This window comes from Leptopilina heterotoma, unplaced genomic scaffold (assembly GCF_015476425.1).
Source record: "Leptopilina heterotoma isolate Lh14 unplaced genomic scaffold, ASM1547642v1 Lhet_430, whole genome shotgun sequence".
NCBI classification, from domain to species: Eukaryota; Metazoa; Arthropoda; class Insecta; order Hymenoptera; family Figitidae; genus Leptopilina; species Leptopilina heterotoma.
Window position 1 is genome coordinate 11,260 of NW_025111082.1, and position 25,706 is coordinate 36,965.

Consider the following 25,706-nt stretch of genomic DNA (forward strand, 5'->3'; position numbering starts at 1 on the left):
AAATACACTTATTGAGAAAAACTAATAAATAGAACTTACTCTATTATACTCGATTATAAATAACAAATGTTTTGAAAATTAGTACCCTAAAAAGTGGACCATGAAAAAAATTATTTTGGACTTTGAAAACCTTGAAAAGTTTTACTTAAAACTTTAATTCATGTTTTATAATAATTAAAAAGGATCAAGTTATAAAATAATTATTTTATATTATAGAAATATAGTTAGGTACTGTAACTTCTTCGAAATTATTTTCATCATTTTCAATTCAATTATTATTGTCTACAATTTTTAAATAAAATTCTTCTTTAAATAAGTTACTTTTAATAATTTTCGAAAAAGTTCTTTGAGACTTTTAAAATCCATTTGTTTAAAATTTTTTAAAATTTCTTTAAACCTTTTTGAAGAAAATTCCATAAAATTTTAAATTAAAAGTATGAAAAATTCAAATTTTCAAATATTTTAATTTAAAACTTTTTCAGATTACAATTATTTCTAAAAATGCATGCTATACTGATTTTAATATTAAATTATTATATATATAATTTTAATTGAAATTCATTTTTAAATCAATTTTTATTAGAAATTCTATGAGAATTCAATTATTTAAATATTACAAAAATCAATAACTTATTGAATAAAATTAATGTTTTTTAAAATTGAATTCTCATAAAGAATGTTATTAACAAGTTTTTAAATAATAGAATTCTTTTAACGAATTGTAATACAAATTTTTTAAATAATTTAATTCATGCAACGAATTTTATATAAATTTTCAAAAATAATAGATTTTTTCGAAAAATTGTATGAGAATTATGTTTCAATATAATTAAATTCCTGTAAAAATTTTTTTATTTATGAAAATAATTGAATTTCTAAAAAGAATTTTATAATTTACATAATAATTGAATTATTGGGAAAAAATTCAAATTTTTGATAATTCTAATTAAAAACATTTGAAGAATTTTTTTAAAATTATTTTAAAATAATAGTTTCTTTAATAATTTTAATTGAAAATTTTCAAAGCAATTGAATTTTATATGAAACCATTTCTTTCAATTTTTTTACAATAATCGTGTTTCTTAATAATTGAAATTAAACATTTAATTCTTGATTTTTATTAAAATTTTTAGAAAATAATTGAATTTCTGAAAAGAATTTTATTATTAATGATAAATAATTTAAATCTTACAATGAATTTTACTACTTATAAAAATATTTGAATTCATTCATTTTTAAATATTTAAAAATTAATTGAATTTTAAAAAAGTTGCGTTTACATTTTTCATAAGTAGATGAACTACAAAAGGTTTTAATTTTAATGTTTGTAAAATTTCAATTTCAAATGAATTTAATTAGAAATTTTAATACACCTAGATTTAAAAAAATTGTAAAAATTAAAATTCTTCTGAAATGAACTAAATTTTTTAATATATATTTAATTAATTATTAAAAAAATGGATTTATAGAAGAATTTTAGTTGCAAAAATCCAATTATTTTCAAAAATTGTAAAATTCTTCTCAAAAATTCAATTAATTTCAAAAATTTGAATAAAATTCTTGGTAAAATTTTAATTATTTTCAAAAATTTTAATAAAACTCTTGGTAAAATTTTAATTACTTTCAAAAAATTTCCTCAATTATATTTTTTACAGGGATTTAATTATTTTCACAAATAATGAAATTCATCGCAGACTTTTAATTATTTTCAATACAATTTTAACGGAATTCCTGGACAAATGTAATTAATCTTAAAAATTTTATTACAATTTATCAAAGAAATTAAATTATTTAAAAAACTTTTGCCTATTTTTCCAATACATTTTTAATTAAAGTTCTTCAAAGAATTAAATTATTTTCAAAAATTTTAATGAAATTCTTTGTAACAATTCAATTTCTTTCAAAATAATTTTAATAAATTTTGTCAAAATTAAATTATTTTAATTGTCTACTATTTCAATAAAATTTCACAAAATAATTCAATTATTTAAAAAGAAATTTTAGTAAAATTCTTGGCAGTATTTCAATTATTTTTAATACAATTCTAGAAATAAATAATCGAAATAATGAAAATAATTTTTGAAAAAGTTACAGTAACAAATTAGCAAGTTTTATAATAATTATTATTCTTATATGTTATTGAATTTAAAATTTTCAATAATCTTAATTTCAATAAAAAATAATTATAATTAAACATTTATTTAAGACTAAAGTTCTTTAGAGTCAGGGAAAAAGTCAAAGTTTTGTCTGAAAATCAGGAAATTATTTAATTGGGTAAAATATAAATGTAGTTTAAAAACCTGGAAAAATTCCGTTTTTTAACCTGGAAAGCGTGGAAAAGTCAAGGAATTTAAAAATAGCAAAAGCGTGAGAACCCTGGAATTATTTAAAAGAATTTATTAAAATTTTAGAAAATAATTGTATTCTTTCGAAAATTATTATCAAATTTTTTTTTAAAAAATGAATTCTTTCATGAAATTTTATTAAAATTATATTAAAAATAATTGGATTTTTGCAAAGAATTTCACTATATTTGTAAAAATAATTGAATACCTTTGAAGAATTTTGTTATTTTTCTAAATAATTGAATTATCAAAAAAATTTTAAAAATAATTGCATTTTGGAGAAAAATGTTATTATTTATAAAGATAATTGAAATTTTGATAAGAATTTTAAAAAACTTTTGAACATAATTTATTAAAATTTTTTATGTCAAAATTTACATATAATATATGTTATTGTTATTTAAAAAAGACACAAGTAATATTTAAATCTAACAATGTTAACATTTTTCACAGATGATAATTTATTTTTTGAAAATATTAAAAATATAAAATTATGTTACGTGATGAAAATTTGAAAAAAGTGAGTTATAAAATAAATGTTTCAATATATTTTTCTGAATATTCGAGTGTATCACGATATGTAATATTGAATCAATTATAACCCGACATTCTATTATGATTTAGGGAATTTAAATAAACGCGGTATGGAGCATGCGCACAGCGTATCCAGTATTGCAACCGGCTACGACTTGTAGGTTATATCCAATTATTTCTAGAGGTTCTAGAGTCAGTTTTATATTTCTCTTTACATTTTGAGACAGTGAATTAATAGACAATAAATAACTGCAAAGTAAAAAATACATTTTCTAAATGTACTAAAATTCCAAAAAGAGGTGAGAACACTACTGTCAATAACAATTTTACAGAGTAAACAAATTTTCCAAAAAAGTTTTGGTTATGCTGTAAATATATGTTTACTGTCAGACAAGAAAGTAAGTCATGTGGCTTATTGTATATTTAATAAAATAAAATATGTATACAAAAAATAGTGCTTCATAATGAAAACAAGTGCAAAACTTTTCATTTGTCAGTTATTGACAGTTGCTGTTAAAAAATGGATGTGTTATTTGATGTTTTTCATTCAAATTATGTTTTTTAAGTCTTCAGTGAGTTTTTATGTTTACTATGTAAAATTGAAAAATGCATATCTTTAAAAGTACTTCAGTAAATTTCTATTATCAGGAAACGGAACCTGACAAAAAAATGACTTATTTTTATTTTGCAGTTGCTATCTGCACCAACGATTAAATTTTAATGTGTAAAAAAGGATATTGAAGAAATATATATTTCACAGACGCTGGAAAGATCACCCGAGGTTTAGAAGAAATCGAAACTCGTTACAAACCGAATACTTTTAAAACGAAAGTAAGGTTTTAAAAGGTAAGTTAATAAACGTTCGTAATAAATAAATTTTATCACACTGAAAAGCTAACTTTACATTAAATTCTTAGTTTACAATACAATCATGGCGATAGCATCACTACGAGTAAAACAATTATTTACAGCTAACTAATTTCTTTATAGATATTCAATCTACGTAAGAGGAAAAAAACTCCCGACACTTAGACTGCTGTAGTAGAGGAAATTTAAGCCATTTCAACATTTCTGCTGTCATCGATCAAGAAATTGTGCAATAATAGTGTTTCTGCAAAAGCTGTAAATATCAACCAAATTGTGACAGGTGTAATTGCTTTACAAGTTTTCATTCAACGTAAACGTCAAGCATCAACAGAAGATCAAGGAGAGGATTTTTTGTGGGAACTGATTAGTCAAGAAGAGGTAAGAATTTTATCTGCAATAAAAATAAAAAACTGCTAACAAAAATAATTTCAAATTTTTTTTATTTAAACATTTTTAAAAATACAGTCAAGTCTTTTGTCCTAATAAACACTTTTTAGTGAAGTAAACTTATGATTCTAATAAAATAGCTTTATTGCGCATCAAAAAAGTACCTTATCAAATTTATAATTACAAAAAATTTTAATTATTGAATTTTTGATGTTTTGTCCATATTGATATTTTTAATTTAATATGTCTAAGATTTTAATTTAGACTATAATGCCTAGAAAACCGTCACGTTACATTTCAATTAGTAAAGTTGCTTTTGTGTGAATCGCTGTCACACTAAAACCAACTTTTTTCTTTTTTTCAGAATTTGCACAACTTTAAATTTGCTAAAATTTGAAATGAAAAAATTATTCTTAAAAATTTTTTACAAAACATTTTTACAATTAATAAAACGGCTACTGGAAATTCAATTATTTCAAACACAGTTTTACTAATTTTTTTCGAAAGAAATCAATTATTTAAAATAATTTATATAAAATTCTTCACAGGAAGAATTAATTAATTATTTTTATTTTATTAATTAATTTAATTATTTTCAATGCTATTTACAAAAATTTCTTTAAAATTCAATTACTTTCAGAAATTTTAATAAAATAATTCACAGTGATTCATCTATTTTAAAAAATCCTTATAAAATTCTTTATAAGTATTAAATTATTTTAAAGAAATTTTAATTAAATTCGTCGAATAAAATCTTAATAAAATTAATGAAATTGTTGTAAATTGAAATACCTAGTATTGAAATGTCTATTTTAACAAATTATTAATTTATTGTTTTTTTAAAATGCTTAAAGGATTGAATAATTTTAATTACAAATGTCAATAAAAGAAATGATTGAATTTTGGAAGAATTACAGATGTAAGTTTTTAAAGTTGTTAAATTTGAAAAAGATTTTACATAGTAATCATTTAAAGTATTTTAATTTCTGTGGAAAAAATAAATAAGTAAGTATGTAAATATTTATTTAACAAAAATAATTCAATACTTAAATGTAATATAATTTGGAAATTATGAAAAAAATTAGTCTTTTGGAAAAAGTGTAATTAAAAATGTTTTTATGATAATAATTTCCAATTATTTGGAAATTTTGTCAAATTTAATTAAAATAAATTTTATTTTTTACTTAAAAAAATTATTTTTAAATATCGTATTTTTGAAGAATTTAAATAAAATTTAGAAAATTATTGAAGTTTGTAAAAATGTAGAATTTACGTTATTAACAGTATAAGAAAAAAAGTAAATATTTTTGATGAAAATTAGGAAACAATCAGGAAAATGAAAAACAGAATTAAATTTTTGTTATTTTTGTGAATCGTCTAAAACGAGTTTTGTAGTCGTCAAATTTAATTTTTAAAAGCTACTTTTTTACTAATTTTTTTGTTTTTAAAACTACTTTTTTTTATTGCATGCCATTACTTCAGGCAGGAGTTTTCTCATCCTAGGACGGTAAAACTACTGCTTGAAGCAAAGCTATGCTTTACCTTTCAAAAACGCACCGATTAACCGGGGATTCCATTCTCGTTTTGTATAAAATGTGTATACCTCGGGCGCACGCATTTCTCGTCCTCGCTTGTTTACAGTATCTCGGTACACAATGTACTTTTATTGGGCATGTATAGCGGGTTGAAAATCGAAGTTTATAGGTTAATTGATGTTAGTAGAAAATAAACATACAAACAGAGAGGAAAATGTTAGATCAGTTTTCCTCCATAACCATGTCCATTCTCTTCTTCGTCACCTAGCCTACAAACTTCGAGTTTCAACCATTTTACTGCTCAATGAACGAGATTTCAATCATTTGTGATATAAAAAGTCATATGTAACTCACAATTTTTTCTATTGTTCATAGTGTGCTATTTAATCAATTTAATTGCAGATTTCGGGAGTAATAAAGAAAACATTAGGCCTTGTTTTTTACATTGTGAACATCATTGAAGAAGAAGAAAAATTACGTTCAGTTGTCAGATAACTCTGGTGTTCAGATTTCTCGACAATTATACTCTGGAAATGGTGTGCTACTTGCGACGGACAGCTCCATAAAAAGTGTATCAATGTTAAGAACTACATCTGGTGAGAGCAATTGAATCTTTCGTGTTTGGGACGTCTTAAAATGTTCAACGGTCTAAATATCAATCTACCCTAGTCATATAGACTTGTAGTTATGTGCGATTCGAAAAAGTGAGTAACTGAAAAAAAATTTTAAACTATATTTAAATATTTTAACAGTGGCTTTGAGAAATGTAAAATTTTTTTATTTAATTTGTGGAACAACTTTTGAGCATTATTAATAGATGTATTTATTAAATTTTAATTTGTATATTTATTTTCAGTCTTCCTTTATTCCCATTGTGCGTATTTCGCATGTGACGAATGGATAAAACGGTGTTGATAAGAGGGTTCCGTCTACGCAGAAAATATAAGTGTGCTCTGGATTTTGACAGTAAGGAAAAGGAGGATTATTGGTGAGAAAAAATTTATATTCTTCATAACATTATTTCTATCTTCTGTTAGTTCATTCCTGACAGTAACGGATATTCAACGATATCCTACGGAAGTCTTAGTCACATCCGGAAATTTGAATATCCCTACGATGCCTTTAAGATATCTCAGGACATCCCTGAGACATCCTATGGATATAATAGTTTCCTGATATCCTTATGATATCCGTAGGATATCCAGAATATTCAGATGCTGTTAATAATTATTTTTCTTTCTACTTCACCCTCTCCATTTCTCTCGTACATTCTACATAATTTTCAAAACATTATTTAGGTTGTTTAATCAAAGTTATAAATTAAAACATATATTACTTCACTAGAAGATTTTTTAATTCAAGTGCAATTGCACGTGACCTTAATAAATTATCACATGGGTAAAAAAGAACTGTAAATCTTGCCACGCTATTAGAAAAACATCCAGATAAATCTTTTGTATGTGTTTAAATCAAATGTCTATGATAAGTCGTGAGTAAGTTAGCTTAATATATTGTTGATATATTTGGATATATAATTAAACTCAAACAATTCCATGAGTATAAGTCAAAAAACAATTTTATAAAAAGATAAAAAAAGGGTTGTAAATCTTACCACGCTATTAGAAAAACATTCAGATGAACCTTTTGCATGTGTTTAATTCAAATGTCTATGATAAGTCGTGAGTAAGTTAACTTAATAATATTGTTGCTTTATTTGGAAATATAACTAAACTTAAACAATTCCATGAGTATTAGTTAAAAACAACTTATTCTAAAATATTTTTAAATAAAAAAGAGCTGTAAATCTTGCCACGCTAATAGAAAAACATCCAGATGAATCTTTTGCATGTGTTTAAATCAAATGTCTATGATAAGTCGTGTGTAAGTTAGTTAATAATGTTACACTTTTGAACACTATATAAAGTTTAACTGATGCAATTAAATATGTACAAGTTAAATAAACAATTCTATAAAAAGTTCTTTAAATAGAAAGAGCTGTATTAAATTTAGATTAGTTTATAAGCCTAATCCCAATATATCAAAAATATGCATTATTTTGATTGAAAAGGATTATTTGGTTGACTAATTATATTTAATTCAAATATATATTGTTTTAATGTAAATAAAAAATTTGTTTAAAAATTTTGTGTTTCATTCAAACTTAACAGTTGATTATAAATAATTTTAAATCAACCATAATTTAATTAATATTGACACGTTATTTATAAAATAGTGCAAAATTTCCATGTTTAAAATAAATGATATTGTAATGGAAATATATGCGTGTACAATAGAATAACATGCCAAAATTAACGACACGGTAAAATTAAACACCTACTGTATGGAATTTATTGAATTTTTGTTATATACTTCAATAAAAATAACAATGTATGGTGTATCAAGTTGAAAATTCTAAGCATTTTTAAAACTTGTACCATAGATCTAACGATCTATGAAAGTTTTCACTTCATTTGAATATACTTACATGCATTTATCAAATTGAATAAATATACTTGCGTTAAGTAAATTCCGATTCATTTTCTCCAAATATACATGGTCTACATAATAAAAATATTTATTTAAAAAATATAATATAATAAATATAATACACAAATAAGTGAATTTTAATATTAGACTTAGTATAATTTTTATATAATTGTTACACTTAATAAAAACGCATTAGCTTCTTTTCTCCAACATACAAATTATTTTAGATTTAACAAAAAAATTTTATTTGAGGTAATAAAAATTAAGTTTTTATTTTTTATTATTAAGTATTTTATTAATATTTTTTATTTTGTATCTCAAATAAATAAAAAGAGTCAATTTCACTGTTTAAAAATTGAACAATCACATCGCAGAGGAAAGAATGTCTGACTCTGCTTATTGTTGAATATTCAAAAGACTAAAATGTTAATTAATTTTATAGTTAAACGTAAATCAATTTTTGGACTTTGGGTCATATTATGCAGTTTAAAATTAATTCGAAAATCAGTTCTTAGGATGCATTGGTAAATAGTAGAGCTGTGCAAAATAATTCGAACCGAACTATTCGAATTTTTTCGCCTAGTTCAAGTGTCGAAAATTCGACATTCGAGTTAGCCTAGTTCGAATGTCGAACATTTAACATTCGAACTAGCCCAGTTCGGATGTCGAATATTCGACATTTCGGCGACCCAAAACCGAACAAAACTCGGTTCGGTTCGAATTTTGCGCAGCTCTAGTAAATAGCTTTTGTACAATCTCTAAATCTGAATTAGTAGTAAATTATTAATCTACTAATCATTAGTAGAAAACAAATAATTCCACCATCAAATTTGACTAATTACTACTAAAAACTTTTCGAAAATATTTGAAAGACATAAATCTATTGACCTTTTAGTTATTTAACATGACCTAAAAATTAGTCATTTTTGACTAAAAGTTAATCAGTAATATTGTGCTGTTATTTTGTTTGGATTTATAATTTTTGTATGTAATGTTACTAAATTATTTAATAAACGTAGCAGTGTTGTTAAAATGGTCAGAAATGACTAATTCAAAATTAATAATCATGAGACTTAAATTTTCTCATTTTTTTTAAATCTAAAAACGGAAAACCTTTATACTACTATTAAAGATAAAAGTTAACTAATTTTGTAAGAGCATTTTTTTTCTAATTAGAGATTTATAAATGATTGTCATTTTTAAAAAATTCTCGTTATTGTTTTCCGGAAGAAACAAATTTTTTAATATTTAAAAATGGAAAATTTTTTAAATTGCAAATTTTAATTCTATAAATATAGAAAGCAATTTATTTTTCAATAAAAGAAACGTTTTATTTTTTAAATTAGTGTAATAGGGTAAGTGTACCAATTGCCGAGGGTGTCCCATTTGTCGATGTTACCATGGTAATAACCAAAAAATATTGTCTAAAATGTCTCATTTGTTTATGGATATAATATTAATATATTTTTTTCACATTTATAGCGCATAAGAAAATTAATATTTACCACTTTTTTCCATTTACAATGTGCTACAATGTTTAAATAAAATTCAAAGTTTGTTTACTCGACAACAGGAACCATCCTCGACAATTGGTACGTTTACCCTATCAGTTATTTAAATTTTTAATAAAGAAATAAACATATTTAATAATAAGATTTAAAATAATTAATTATTTCTTTAAAACAAATAATTAACTAGACAAATTTAACAAATTACTTGTAAAAACTTTTTATCAACATTGGGAAAACAAATCTATCGATTTTTTAATCATATATAAATTTGTTTGATTAATAAATATGTCATTTTTGACTAAAAATTAATTAATCGTAAGATTTATATTTTATTGTTGGTATTTCTTATGAAAATAAAAAAAATTTTATTTCACTAAAGAGAAAATAAGTAATCTGAATTTGTAAAATAATTTTTTCCCTAATTATAGAGAAATAAATGATTTTTATTTTAAAAAATCCTAGGTATTTAATTTAATTTTTAAAATGAAGCCAATTACATTTGCATTATACAAATTAATTGAAATTGAAAAATACATTACAAAAAACAAAGTGCAAAATTCTCCAATTGTATTGCCAAGTGAGGTTATGATGTACTTCACTATCAAAGATGTAAATAAATAAACAAACTATTGAATTTTAGTGCACTTTTAGTGGAAAATATGACTTATTTTTCTTACTTTATATATTATATTATTAATCATAATAATATAAACAATCTAACTAACATATTGAAAATGATCAATTTTTTGTGTTTATAAAATAATGCCTAAATGTTGTCAACCTAATAATATTATATAATGTTAATATTAGTTTAGTAAACTAATAATACATTTAAATATTTTTCAAATGAAATTAATAAGATTTTTATAAATTTATTTTTATGAATTATGGCTGAACAATTTTATATTTAAATTTTGTACTATTACTAGAAAAAAGGAATAGTCAAAATCAAAATAAAACAACGAATTTGGAATAAGAGAATGTTTCTTTTATTTATGAATCTAATTTTTGTTTCATGAATTGCATTTCTTTGTTACAAATTATATTTGAAATTAAAAAATGCATTATTAAAAACCAAGTGCGAAATTCTCCAAGTATATTGACAAGTGAGGTTATACCGAACTTCACAATCACAGATGTAAATAAATAAACTACCGAGTTTTACTGCACTTGTAGAAAAAAAATATGAAATATTTTTCTCAATTTTTTTAACTGCTCTAAATATTTTTTAAATTAAAGTTTAATACAATTAAACATTTTATTCAATCGCGTTTTCATAACGCCAGGAAACTGAGCGACTGACGTAAACACTGCGCCTTTTTCGCAGCCGCACCAAAATTGCTAATTTCTGTGAACTCGCTACTTAGAGGCATTAGCAGTGCCATCTTGTAGTGCACAGCACAGTTAAAATGAAAATATTGTGTTCTACTGTTATCTGATAGCTCAGTGAAAAAAAAATATTTAGTTTATAACTTTTTATTACTTCCGTTTATAAAAACCAACTTCCATTTATTTTTTCATCCTTTTCCATCATTTCATACATTTTTTTCTTTAAATTGTGAAAAAAAATATAATATAAGACCTTGTCGCTTGTCACCAAACCACTTAGACCCCCCCTTAAAGAAAATGTCAGAACATTTCAGTTAAAAATAATATTTATAAATTAATAATAAAAAAGTACATGTTTCGGTAACCTATTTGCAGTTAATTTTTTTTTAATTTTTCTTTTAAAATATTTTCAATATTAAAATTAATGTATTGAAAATCTTCGAATTATTGCAAAGAATTTTATCAAAAAATTTAATAATAATAGAATTCCTTCAAAGAATTTGTTTATTTAGAAAAATAACTAAATTCTCGCGAAGAATTTTATTAATATTTTTAAAAATCCTAATTAAATTCTTTTGAAAAATTTCTTTGAATTTTTTTTTAAACTAATGGAGTTTCTTTAATAATTTTAATTGAAAATTTCGAAAGCAATTGCATTTTATGAAGAAGAATTTTATTTAAATTGGATTGAAAATAATTGATTTCTTGCGAAGAACTTTACTATTTATCAAAATAATTGAAAGGTTTTGAAGAATTTATTAAAATTTTAAGAAATAATTAAATTGTTATGAAGAATTTTATAGAAATATTTAAAAATCATGAAATTTTTTCGAAAAATTCAATTAAAGTTGTTTCGAAAATAATTGAATTTCTTTAAAGAATTTTATTAAAATTAAGTATATTCAAAATAATTGAATTACTTTTTGGAAATAATATTCTTTCAATTCTTTTGACGAATATATTTAAAAATTGCATTGAGATATCTAGTAATTTAATTTTTATATAGAATTTTTTAAAAATATTTTGAGAATAATTAAATTGTTTTTAGAGAATTTTAAATTCTTGTTGAAATTAAATTTTATGGAAATTTTTAAAAATAATTAAATTCTTTCGTTTAATTTTATTTTAATTGGATTAATGATTATTTAATGCCTGCAAAGAATTTTAGTATTTATAAAAATAGTTGTATTATTTCGAAGAATTTATTAAAGTTTAAGAAATTAATTGCAATTTATGAAAATATTTAAAAATATTTGAATTCATCTAAGGAATTCAATTAAAATTGTTTTGAAAATAATTGAATTCCTGCAAAGAATTTTAATATTTATAAAATTAATTGAATTCTTGCGAAGTATTTTACTATTTATAAAAATAATTGAGTTTTTTCGAAGGATTTATTAAAATTTTAGAAAATAATTGAATTCTTTCGTGAAATTTTCAAAATAAAAATTTTGTAATTTGCATAACAATAATAAGTTGTATATCTCGTTCCGCGCGTAACATTTGCTATTGTAAGAATATGTATTGTCGAAGCAATACAGGGTCTAAGGTTCAATTAGGAATTAAAAAGGAGTTGCCAGAGTTAAATAGAACTTACGCAGGAGGAAAAAACACCAAGGGTTTGTTAGGTGCAGGTTAGGATTAAATTATACTTACCAGGAGGTAAGCAGGTCTAAAAGTTCGACTCGGGTAGCTACGAATAATTCTAAACTTGTCGAACCTTATTTGAAACAAAAATTATCAGAAAAAATCCATTGCGTTGATCTTGATTAATCTTGATTCTTGATTAAGAAGATGTTCACAGAACTGTAGGTAATACATTAGAAAATTATATGAATTGGAACGAGGCAGGTAGTAAGAACTCTGAGGACAAAAAATATAAAAATTGCATACATCCTCCTATTCTCTCGACTCATAGTGATAGAACATATTTTGACATAATTACACCACCAGAGTTGCATCTGATGTTAGGTGTAGTCAATGGTTTATTCACGCACTTGTTAAAAGAATGTGAGGAAGATGCTCTTCTTTATGCCAAGACATGTAATGTTCAGCGTGACATAACTCATGGAAGTCCATCAATTAATGGAAATTCTTGTTGAATTTCATTAAAAAAGCTTGATTTGTTGCGTTCCAGAAGTAAAAATTTAGGGCTGTTTCTATTTCAATTCATGCAGGGCGAATAGGTTGAAAATTCTAAATCAAGTTTAATATGATTTTTCTTGTTTTTTAGGACGAATAAAGAGATACGTATTTTTTTGGTTTGTCGAAAAAAAAATTTTTCGCAGAGTTATGAGTATTTGAAAATTTTAAGGCACATAGTGATTTTAGAGCTAAACAGCTGAAAAATTATTTTTAAATCTTTTTAGTTTTTACAAAAATCAATATTTTTCAATTCTGTTTCTTGATTTTAGTAGTGTTTTTGATACTCTTTCTTTACAAAGTTGAAAATTTGAAAAATTTTAAAAATTAACAAAATGACGGCCATTTTTTAAAAAATAAAAAAGTCAATTTTTTCAAAAACATCATTTTTTAATTTTCTGCAAATTTTTGTGTGGTTTCTAGATGGAACAAGGAACTTTTTCAAAAAGGTCTCATGTTCGCTAAAACTTTTTGGAAGTCGCTATAATTTTTTTCAGAAAATAAAAAAACTCATTATTTTGAGAAATGTGTCGACATGTGTGGACGTCCACATGAAAAGGGCCCATTTTGGAACTATTGTAGTTATCTATATGGGCGTATTCCTGGCAAAATTTGGAAAATTTTTTAGTGGTCTTAGAACTTTTTTGGTTAAAAATTTGCTGAGTTACGGAATTTCAAAGTTCAGGACGCCAAAAACCTCATTTCGAGAAAAACGGAATTAAAGATTGCGATACCAACTAATTGTTGTATATCTGTTTCTTCTTGGAAGTTATTCAGATAAAAATTGTTTCCAGTTCAGGGCACTTTGAAGATAAAAAACCAACAGGTTTTTAATTTTTAAAACCATCCCCCCCTCTTAATTTTGAAAATACGAAAAATCGACAATATGGGCCCTTTTCTAAAAAGGACAGTTTTTTTTATTAAAAAAACATTTTTTACAAGATTAATGATTAGGTACAATTTTATTGTGTCGTTTGAAGAAAAAGAATGGATATTAAACTTATTTAAAATTTTTTGACAGTCTCTATTATAAAAAAATTGACGCAATATCCAAATTTTCATTTCGACAATTACAAAAAAAAGACTCTAACATCAATATCTCTGGTACTTCTAGAAAGTTATTCAGATAAGAATTGTTTACAGTCCAGGACACCTTAAAGATGAAAAATCAAAAGGTTTTAAATTTTTCCACACCTCCATTTTTAAAATACGGATTACTTTTGAAAATGACCGACAAAATGGGCCTTTTTCATGTGGACGTCTACATATATATTTTTCATGTATACAAGGGTGTTCATCTTTTTTAATAGTGCTTTTGACACTTTTTCTTTTCAAAATTGAAAATTTAAAAAATTAACAAAATGGCGGCCGTTTTTCAAAAAATATAAGATCTCAATTTTCTCCAAAACTTTATTTTCTTTTTTTCTGAAAATTTTTTTGTGGTTTCTTGATAAAAAAATAACCCTTTCAAAAAAGGTGACTTGTCTTAGTAAAGTTGAAAAATTTCAAAAATTAACTAAATGGCAGCCATTTTTAAAAATTATTAAAAATAACTATGTTTATTGTAATATTTATTAATAAATAAAATATTAAAGATTAAATTTAATAAGAAAAAGTCACCTTTTTTGAAAGGGTTTTTTTTTATCTAGAAACCCCAAAAAAATTTTCAGAAAAATAAAAAATAATGTTTTGGAGAAAATTGAGATCTTATGTTTTTTGAAAAACGGCCGCCATTTTGTTAATTTTTGAAATTTGCAATTTTGAAAAGAAAAAGTGTCAAAAGCACTATTAAAAAAGATGAACACCCTTGTATACATGAAAAATATATATGTCGACACATTACTCAAAATAATGAGTTTTTTTATTTTCTAAAAGAAATTATAGCGACTCTAAAAAAGTTTTAGCGAACATGAGACCTTTTGGAAAAAGTTTCTTTTTCCATCTAGAAACCACACAAAAATTTGCAGAAAATTAAAAAATGATGTTTTTGAGAAAATTGACTTTTTTGATTTTTTAAAAAATGGCCGCTATTTTGTTAATTTTCAAAATTTTTCAAATTTTTGAAGTTTGTAAAGAAAGAGTATCAAAAACACTACTAAAATCAAGAAACAGAATTGAAAAATATTGATTTTTGTAAAAACTAGAAAGATTTAAAAATAATTTTTCAGCTGTTTAACTCTAAAATCACTATGTGCCTTAAAATTTTCAAATACTCATAACTCTGCGAAAAAATTTTTTTTTGCCAAACCAAAAAATACGTATCTCTTTATTTGTTCTAAAAAACAAGAAAAATCATATTAAACTTGATTTAGAATTTTCAACCTATTCGCCCTGCATGAATTGAAATAGAAACAGCCTTAGGATCTTTAAAATATATTAAAGTTTTTGAAGCATTTAAAAAAGTTGTAGACGCGTATTTTAGTAAAAATCTTGATCCATTTTTCGAAGACAGAATTACAGAATTTAAGAACAGTTACATAGAACTAAATATTTCAGTTACTCCGAAAGTTCATGCAGTGTTTTATCACGTTTCTGAATTTTGTAGAAAAACACAATTGGGCCTCGGATTTTATAGTGAGCAAGCGATTGAGTCAGTTCATTCTGATTTCAAAACGATTTGGATAAAATATAAAGTTTCCAGAGATCATTCCGATTATCCGAAACGACTACTTAAAGCTGCTTGCGAATATAATAGTCTTCACATTTTGTAAATTTTATAAATTATTCATTTCATAATTGTTATAAATGTAATTTTATTGAACTTGAAAATAAATGTTAAATATACAGTTATTAAAAGAAATATGTTTTTAAAATCTTAATATCTTTCATGTCACAAGATTTCGATTAATTTTATCAATGTGAAATTGTTCAAAAATAAATCTCTATAAACATATTATATTATTTTTTTATATTTAGGATATTAAAGAAAAAAAATATTGAAAATTTGAATTCTAAATTAAATAGCAAGTTTAAAGTGTGATATTTATGAGACGGTAAAACGTAGAACAGTCTACTTTGTTTAGTTTTACAGAGAATTATATGTACTTTAATTCACCTCTCTACGATTTTAGTGTAAAATGCATAACAGCTGTGTTACTTTCAGAAAACCGTAAAAAAGACAGGTTTCTCATCAATTTTTAATAAAATTAATATTTTAAAACATTTTAATAGTTTAATTCTTCTAGAATTTCTTTATTAACACTAAAATACATGTCTAGTATTAAGAAAGAAATTTAAATAAAGCTTTTTTAGATAATTAAAGGTGGTGAATTTAACAATCTTTCGATATCTTTATCTTTAGATAAATTATATAAATTAACCATTAAAAAAAATTAAAAATCAAGATAATTTTAATTTCCCTCCATCGATTTTTTTCATTTTGGTCTTAAAATAATCAGAAGACCTCCCCTAACAAATCCCAAAAAAAACAGCGATGTCCATTGACTTTTGGGTTGAACTTCATCCAAGCTCACCGTGCGAAATGTAATTTTAAATTTATTTAAATGTTTAATTTTTACCGAATTTTGTAAAAATATAAATAATTATTTTCTAAAAATTTGTTCTCTTTCAAGTAATCCTTTCTTAAAAAAGACATGGAGTGGAAAATGTATCGAAAAGTATCGAAGTAAAGTATGACCAATAAGAATGTAGAATCTTAATAGAAGGGTGTTTTCAAAATTGTTCGGACAATATGTGCATGTGGAGCTGCAGTCGTATGTTATTTAAAAATAACTCGAATATATAAATTTTATTTCTGTTAAGAGAAAGTACTCATAATAAATCTTTTTTTGCATTGTCAAAAAAACGTCAAAATTTAAAATATAAATAAGCGAATTATTAATTGAAAAAATTTGAATATTATAATGTCTAAATTATATATTATTATTATCATTAATAAAATAATTGACTTGAACAATGGAGATATAAAAACTAGCACCGTATACGGCCGCTTGCGGTAGTCGGAGACACAAGGGTGAAGAAACCAGTTGTCGAGTCGACAACAGTTTTCGAGTCCTGGTGACTATTTATGCCCATAAATAGTAAATTAGGGGAGTGTTGTTAGAGTTGGGGATAGTTTTGACTTTTCTTCATAACTTCCCTTGTAGAACGAATTTCGCGATTTCGCGCATATTGTTGGAAAGATCAACTAAAATGTAATGTTTTTGCTGAACATTGTAAGAAAATTTGACCAAAAGATTTAGAGTTATAAGCAATTTAAAAAAAAATGTTGTCAGAGTTGATCATGGTTGCCAGAGTTGGGACACTGTAGAAAATCAATGAAATATTTAGGTAAATGATTAAAAATGACCTTTAAATGATAGAACGACACTTGGGAATAAGGAAAGGAACCATGAAATTAAAATAAAATCCAATATTATGCATTTTCATATAACTTTAGATAATTTATTCTTCATGGACGAAATCCAAAATTGAAAAAATGATAAAAGGTTTAACATTTTTTTTCCTCTCTTTTCAATGGAAATGAAGTTTTTAACACCTCTTTAAGTGAAAAAATGAATTTCTGTTGCAAGTACGCTTTGTTCTCTTTTTTTGACACCACAAAAAAGTTTTTGCTGAGCCTATATCACAAATTGGTACGATAGTCAAGTAGGTATAGGTTCGTATATTTAACTGCGACTCATATGAAAAGATGGCTGTCATTAGTAGCAAGAATTTCAGTAAAAAGATAGATGGCGCTAGTGCGATAAAACGAAATAAACGCGGTGGCTCAACTCTAACAGCTGCCCAACTCTGACAACTCTCCCCTATATTAAATACCTAAAATAAAATAATATAACAATATTCCCAATTAATATAGTTATTCATAAAAAAATGTTTTATATTGTAATGTTAAATTGTGTTTCTTAAAAAAAATAATTTTATGCACATTACTCACGAAATCAGAGGAATGACACCATTTGCTATTTTCATTCGTAATGTGACTAGTGTTATTTTACTTCTAAAAACAGTATATTTTTAAATATTTAAAAAACTTTTTAATACCATAAAATTCAAAAGAAAACGAAGAGTATTGTAATGAATTAAAGTTGAATTAATAATTTAATTAATTAACAATAAAATAATTTAAAGGAATGTTACACAGTACTAACTGACACCTTTAAATCTGTTTGGTAGTGGATCCCCTCCTTCCTACTTATTGTTCAAGTAGTGAGGTGAGAATCTCTACTTTTTTTATTAGTGGAATTTTTAGGAAATTAGAATTTGATTTGTGGATAACAATAAAATTAAACAAATAATTTACAAATAATGATAATATATTATAACCATTAAGCCCTAATACAGTTATCTAAATTTCCCTTATTTACTTTAATTTAAATATTCCAATGTTTATTCTCTTTAAGTGTGTGATTCTACACAAGATCTATATTTTGATGTATGATGTGTTTTTATGCATGTATTTTATTTTAGTGTGTAAAACAACTTAGCTCACCTTTGTTATATGTGTATATATATTTCCTTTTTTGTTTTATTTCCTTTAGTTAGTATTCTCTATTTTGTAACATGTTCGCACTTTATTTATTATTTCACTTTTCATTTCTTATTTTATTTTCACTTTATTTTATTAACCTTTTATTTGTTCACTTATTTAATATCTTTTTGTTACGGTCTATTATTCAGACCTGCAGTTTAATTAAACAACAAGAGCTTCGTACTATAGCCCTAACTCTCCGTCTTGGTCACGCCGAGACACACGGGCAAATGCCCAGATTTCCCTGTGTCAATCGATTTTATTAATCGACATTACAGTGGTGAAATCATACTTTAGTTTATTGCACCTGCTCGTTGCCAGGCGCTTTTCTGCAAGCTTGCAGTTTTAGGCAGTGGTGTGATCATGGTTCATTAACCTAGACACACCACTCCTTAAGTTTCACAATACATTGGTATCTGAAGCCTCATTCTTTTAATTAAAGTTAAATTCTCATTCTTTTTCAATATAAATTTATAAAAATGTGAAATATAATAAACTGCAATGATTGAGAGAGATATTATATTTTATTAATATTTAAACTCTTTTGAACTAAGATTATAACGAATAGATGAACTAAGTATATTTTGTTAATATTTTCTTGTAAATATTATATTTGTATTTTGTTATCACGAAGGGATAAATCGTGACGAAGTCCGCTCGTCACAAGTATATAACTGTTGATAATAATAATTAGTTTATATGACTATTTATATTAGTTTAAATAAAATTAATACTCGGTAACTGGTACTGAATTTTGATTGCTCTCTAATTGTCGATTTGTTGACTCGAGAAATGGGTTTGGCATATTTTATTATTTGACACCATTTTTCGATTGTCGATTAAAAACGTAAGTATAAATATTGGGCAGTTCCATAAGAAAAGCAAATGGTAGATCACCGATTTTTTTAACTCTCATTTTGTAGTTCTTGGGGTACTAAATAACTGAGCCAAACAGTTTTGCAAAAAAAAAATTTTTTTGAAAGATATTTACAATTAAAAATTTGGAATTTGAAAAAAATAACTTTTTTCGAGAATTTTTATTTCGAAAACTATTGATTCTACAAGAAAAAGTCATTTATTCAAAATTATAGACAAAATGTCAATTTTTTATAATATTAAAAAAAATTTAAGAATAATTAATTTTTCAATAATTTGTTTAACCCTTAAACCGCAAACTTCCGAATCCATCCTTAAACCGCACACTGGGTGTGCGACACCCGGGGACTTTAAAGTGTGTTTTTCAAGCTGGAAAAGGATATTATGGTTCAAAAAAATTCTCTTATGTAGCTCAGTACATCTATTTTGAAGGAAAATAAGTTTCATAATGATTTATTTAATCTTAATAATTAAAAAAATGTTTTTTAAAACTATTGAAATCACCTTAAACCGAAAACTGGGTATCAGCCACCCAGAAATTTTTCGCTGTTAATTTCATAAAGTTATCAAATACACAAAGACACTTGGGAGACTAATGTCCCTCACGGAACATAAAGTTAAGAACAAAATGTGTTATTCAATAGCGACATATGTTCAATTTTTACGACTTTAAACGAAATATTAGAGTAAAAAGCTAGAATATGGGTGTCGCACACTCAGGGTGCGGTTTAAGGGTTAAACAATAATTTTTTATTGCTAAAAAAACATACTAGGAAAATCATAGAATTTTCTAGAAAAATTAGTTTCTCAAAATTTGAACCTTCCTTAATAAGTATGGTTAAATTTTTAAAGAAGTGCTTTTTGATGTTTTTAAGAAAAAAATGTTTGAAGTCAAAAACTCTGCTAATTAAACTGATTTTGTTTAAAAAAATTGTTAACTTCAAAAACTATCCTTATACATCGTACAGTATAAATGCAGGCTAATTGTATATAACATTTTTACAATAATAGGTCTTTTTTTAAAAATTATATAATATATGTTTTCGTAGTGGTTTTTCGCGTAGAATCGGATAGCGCTATAAGTTTTTTATGAAAATCAATTCTTTCTCATTTGTTTATAACAAATTGTTAAAAAAATTGTTAAATTCCTTTGCCTATAGGCATCAATGGGTTAATGTAAAAAATCTTTTCCTTAAAGCATTTTTTCAGTTAGTTTTGTCCATTGAAGACCATCAAAATCTAAAATTAGAAATATATGCCTGGGTAAAGTGTGGAGAAAAAGATTTTTTACATTAAAAATTGAAAATAATCTTTATAAAAATGTTAAAAATATGTTGTTAAACTGTTTATAATAATAATAATATATACGTACATAATTAATAAATGTATTAGGGGCAAGCAGTAAAGGTCATATCGTCTTTTAAAATACACTGTTATAGGCGTTGCTTAGTTAGCGTAACACACAAAAACTCGTAGCGTAACCTTCAAAAATTTTGTTCTCGAAAACATCAAAAAGCACTTCTTCAAAAATTTAACCGCTTACTAAAGAAGGTTTAAATTTTGAGAAAATAATTTTTCTACGAAATTCCATGATGTTCCTAGGAAAAGTGGGTATTATCGCGGTATTTTATATTTTAATGAATATTTCAAATAATATAAAAAATTTTTGACACTAAAAAATCACTCCTTGAACCTGACAACTAAGACATTATAATATGCATCATATTTTTGATTATTTTTCTATTAATCAATTTATTAAAAATGTTTTAAAATTTGTTGTCTGAAAAAAGTTCAAAATGGCTCACCTTGGTTTGAGATTCAACTCTACAGTGGTGTCAAAAATTATTGTTTTTATATTCTATAAAACTCCAAGAGATGATTCTTTTTTTATATTTTGGTAAATTTATTGTTATTCTTCATAAAAAAAATTTGTTTAGTTAAAAAAAAATTGATTTTTATTAAATATTTACAGTCACGATAATGGAGACATTTTTTTTTAACATGTGGGTATTTTCGCGGCTCCTATCATAACCTTTAAAAGTAAGGTTAGCAGTGTGTTTCTAGAGTTTAAAACGTTGAAATTATAGCCAATATTATTTTTGCTTGTTTTAATTTATATTTTAATAAAAGTACTTTGTACACGGAGAGAAATCTGTTGCGAATAATGCATAGAGTAGAGGTTATGAATATAGCATAAGCACTTACTAGCGAAAAGTATAAGAGGTCCGCCTAATATTCAGGCGGACTCGAGCAATAAATAGGCTCTCTGTTAGGATTTTAGCATCAAAGAATCTATGGAAAAAGTATATGAAAAGTTTAAAGCATTAATCCTAACAGATTTCTCTCCGTGTATATATATAAAAAAAATTAATTTTCAACTAAATTAATGTTGAATTAACATTGTTTTTCCACTTTCCACAGTAACTGTTAAACACATTTAGTCACAATAAAAATTTCGTTTATTTGAACGTTCAGAATTTTAGTAAATCTGACACCGGTCACTGTAGAGGGGAGTAACTGAGTCAAAGGCCAGTTTGATTCTTTAAATAAAATTCAAATTCACAAAAATTAAATAAAGAATAAAAGGCTCGAATTGAATAACCATAACGGCGCAGTTCGGTATTCACGTTGTGTGTGGGTGTGTGTGTACTCTAATATCGAGAGGATATCTAACTCAACCTTGAAAGATATCGAGAGGCAACCAGCTCGATACTTTCCGATAATTAGAGTTCCGAGAGGCAACCAGCTCGGAGTACTCTAATATTGAGAGGATAACCGACTCAATACTGTGCTATGTTTAAAGACGGGGGGGGGGGGGTGCATGCAAATAAATGAATTTAATCGAGTCAAAAGCATGTAAAATTTCAAAGACAGTTTATTTTCAAAAGTACAAATCGATGAAAAAGTTTAAGTATCGGAGCTCGGACGAAAATATTCTAAGTTCAAAGTTAATTGAAAATATTCTAAGTGTGAAGTTGGACGAAAATATTCTAAGTCCAAAGTTGAACGAAAATATTCTAAGTCCGAAGTTGGACGAAAATATTCTAAGTTCAAAATTGGGTGAAAATATTCTAAGTCCCAAAAGTGGAAAATAGTTTAAGTCCCACAGTAGTGTTAGCAGTAGGCAAGGCTAAGGAGAGGAGGCAACCAACCTCTTAGTGAGCTCTGAGAAGAACTGACGTTTTGGTCCAGTGCATCGAGCTCCCTCGATCGCCACTTCCCAAAATGTACAGTGGGAGAATTTCTCTAAGAGAGAGGGCAAGATCGCATCTGCGCTCCCTATCTCTGACACAAAACGATGCGCGTACGGTTCACGCGTTTCGCTTGGACCAGAGGTAGAGTCGCGCGTCTTCTCGCGAGTTTTTCCTATATCTCAAAGAATTCTCTTAAAATAAAATTACTTAGCCTTTCCTAATTACTAATTAACTAAATTTACTTAACTTCTAATTAAAACAGAATTATAACTAAATCATAATGCACGGTATTATTAGATTATAAAATATTATATATATATAATACACAACGTAAAATATAACCTAATAACCCTTCAGCATTATACACTAAAATACATTTAAAATTGTTAGTGAATGTTATTTACTAGTATTGCTTCGAAAAACCCTTTGTTTAAACAATTTGCCGCGAAAGAATGTCTAAAAGAAAGTCTAAAAAGTAAACTAAAAATGGTATTACAATTTTCCTTTAGGATAGTAACATTGGCTCGGCCAAGACAATGCGGGAACGAAAAATAATGTTTTGTTTTTTTCCCCTACCATTTAGTGACCTGTATCAAATCTTATAACAGTTACAAAATACAAGCAAGAAAATAAAGAGTAATGGAAAAGATAAAAAAATTAAAGTAAGTGAAATCTGTATATTTAAGGAAAAAATTTTTAATAGCTATAAAAAAGGAGCAAAAGTGTCAAATGAGAATTGACTATACGTTAGAAATATTTGATAATATAATTGCTTTACAATATTTTATCAGAGTATTATTTTATATTATGAGACTAATTAAATTATTATAATAAAACCAAGTATCTTTCTTCTTGTGATACTAGTTTACTATTGAATTCGTCCATTTATTATAATGCTTAAAATGTTGTTTAATTCAAGTTCTTGCGATATTTATATTTTTATTTTTAAAAACTATATTATTATTCCTTTTAATTTTTTACATTTACTACATTTTAATTAAGTAACTATTACAAAAATCCAAAAAGCAATAAATAAATTATCCGCGATATTTACCACGCGATAATACACTCATCCGCGATATTTGACACGCGAAAATACCCTCAAGCCATTACAAGTCCCGCGAAATTACAAGCAAAGGAGCCTTCTATTTAATCATTTATTTAACGATTAAAACTATTTTCTATAACATTGGCAATTTTTTTTTTAACGAAAAGAAAGCTTAAATATTCATTTAAAAAAAACAAAGCCATATACATTTATTTATAATTTTTAAACTACTTGGATGTATGACGTATACAAAATTCCTCGATAATACCCACATTTACCCTAGCATGTTTTTTTAACAATAAAAAATTATTGTTTAAACAAATTATTAAAAAATTAATTTTTCTTAACTTTTTTTTAATATTATAAAAATTGACATTTTGTCTATAATTTTGAATAAATGACTTTTCCTTGTAGAATCAATAGTTTTCGAAATAAAAATTCTCGAAAAAAGTCATTTTTTTTAAATTCCGAATTTTCAAATGTAAATATCTTGCAAATAGTACATTGTACAACTAGTGGCGAAAGTGTGATTTTTCGAGAGTGAAGTTTGCAGCTCGAGCGTAGCGAGAGCAGCAATCACTCGAGAAAAATCATTCTTTCACCACGAGTTGTGCACTACGTTTTCTCCAACGCCTTGCGAGGAAAGGTTTCTTCGTGAGTTTCGTATAATTTTAATTTAAAATGTTCTTATGTTTAATATAATAAAAGACGAATGTTTTGAGTGGAGAAGAAGTTAGATACAAAATAAATCTCGGTCAAAGAACAAGAAAAAATAATAAATTCATGATTTACTTTCGCCACGACAAATTTACTTTCGCCACGCTAAAAATTACTTTCGCCACGCTCTTCAGAGCAGTTGAGAAAAGTTCTACTTTCGCCACACTTTTCTACCAAGAAGAGTACTCCTTTCAGAGCAAGTGTTGGAGAAAATTTATTTTTTGCAAAACTGTTTGGCACAGGTTTTTAGTACCCCAAGTACTTCAAAATTGCAGAGTTTAAAAAAAATCGGTGATTCACCATTTGCTTTTCCTATGGAACTACCCTATTATCTGTCATTTTCGTAGGTTAATATATGTGGACGTCCACATGAAAAGGGCCCATATTGTCGGTTCTAGTTTTCGAGATAATCGCACTTTAGTAATTTTGGAGTAAAATCTTAATTTTTTTTTTATTTTTTATTATCTATCTACATGTTTTGACAAGTCGAATCATGCGGTTTTCATTAATTTATCGATAATTTAACTGTTTCACGGAGAAAAACGAAGTTGAAGTCCACAACGTTTATCAACGAAAAAAATTTATTTAATACTTTCAAGTATTATTTTTAATTTAATATTTAATTGTAAAATAATTATTATCAAAATATACACAGGAAAAAAAAAGTCTGACTCCGTTTACACCTTAAATTCAGCCCATGTATTTCACATAAGTCTGTCCTTGTTTAATGGGGCTGACTCCGTTTACACCTTAAATTCAGCCTCGAAAACAGGCTAAAAGTAAAACTTTTTTTTTAGTGTGTAAACATCAATCTTTTTTTTCTAAATATTTTTGTGTCAATATTGCTGCACATTTTTAATTAATTTACTAAGTAAACAATTTTTTTCGTTGATCAACGTTGTGGACTTCAACTTGGTGGAGAAAAATGGAAAAATGATTTATGCAGTCAGTGTAGTACTCCTTTATAGAATAATATGTGACAGGTACACACTATAGTATTAGAAGTTTCATAGCTGAACACTTTGGGACTCAGCACAAGTTATCCCATTCATCAGCTTAAACAAGACTGTTCATATAGTCTAAGAGGGAATAAGAGTATAAAAAATTGGAAAGAGAAATTTCTTTCTCATGTAGTTGTTAAAAGAACGCGTCAGTACACTGACGCGTTCTTTTAACAATTACAAAACACAAGTCAATAATAGAAGCGAATATTGAACAACTAGTACTCACTCCAGTTCTTTCG

At 25.3% G+C, this 25,706-nt stretch overlaps 2 long non-coding RNA genes across 3 annotated transcripts; both read left to right on the forward strand.

Moving 5' to 3' along the window:
* The first annotated feature begins 3,040 nt into the window (after positions 1-3,040).
* Positions 3,041-3,997, forward strand: LOC122506761. Of its 2 annotated transcripts, none has more exons than XR_006302028.1 (3): positions 3,041-3,178; positions 3,640-3,725; positions 3,870-3,997. It is a non-coding gene; the product is annotated as an uncharacterized LOC122506761 (long non-coding RNA). The 2 variants fall into 2 exon arrangements; XR_006302027.1 differs by having other exon boundaries at positions 3,050-3,178; positions 3,571-3,725.
* On the forward strand, positions 3,998-7,394 carry LOC122506762. The gene is made up of 3 exons (XR_006302029.1): positions 3,998-4,124; positions 6,071-6,372; positions 6,525-7,394. It is a non-coding gene; the product is annotated as an uncharacterized LOC122506762 (long non-coding RNA).
* Positions 7,395-25,706: the final 18,312 nt, after the last annotated feature.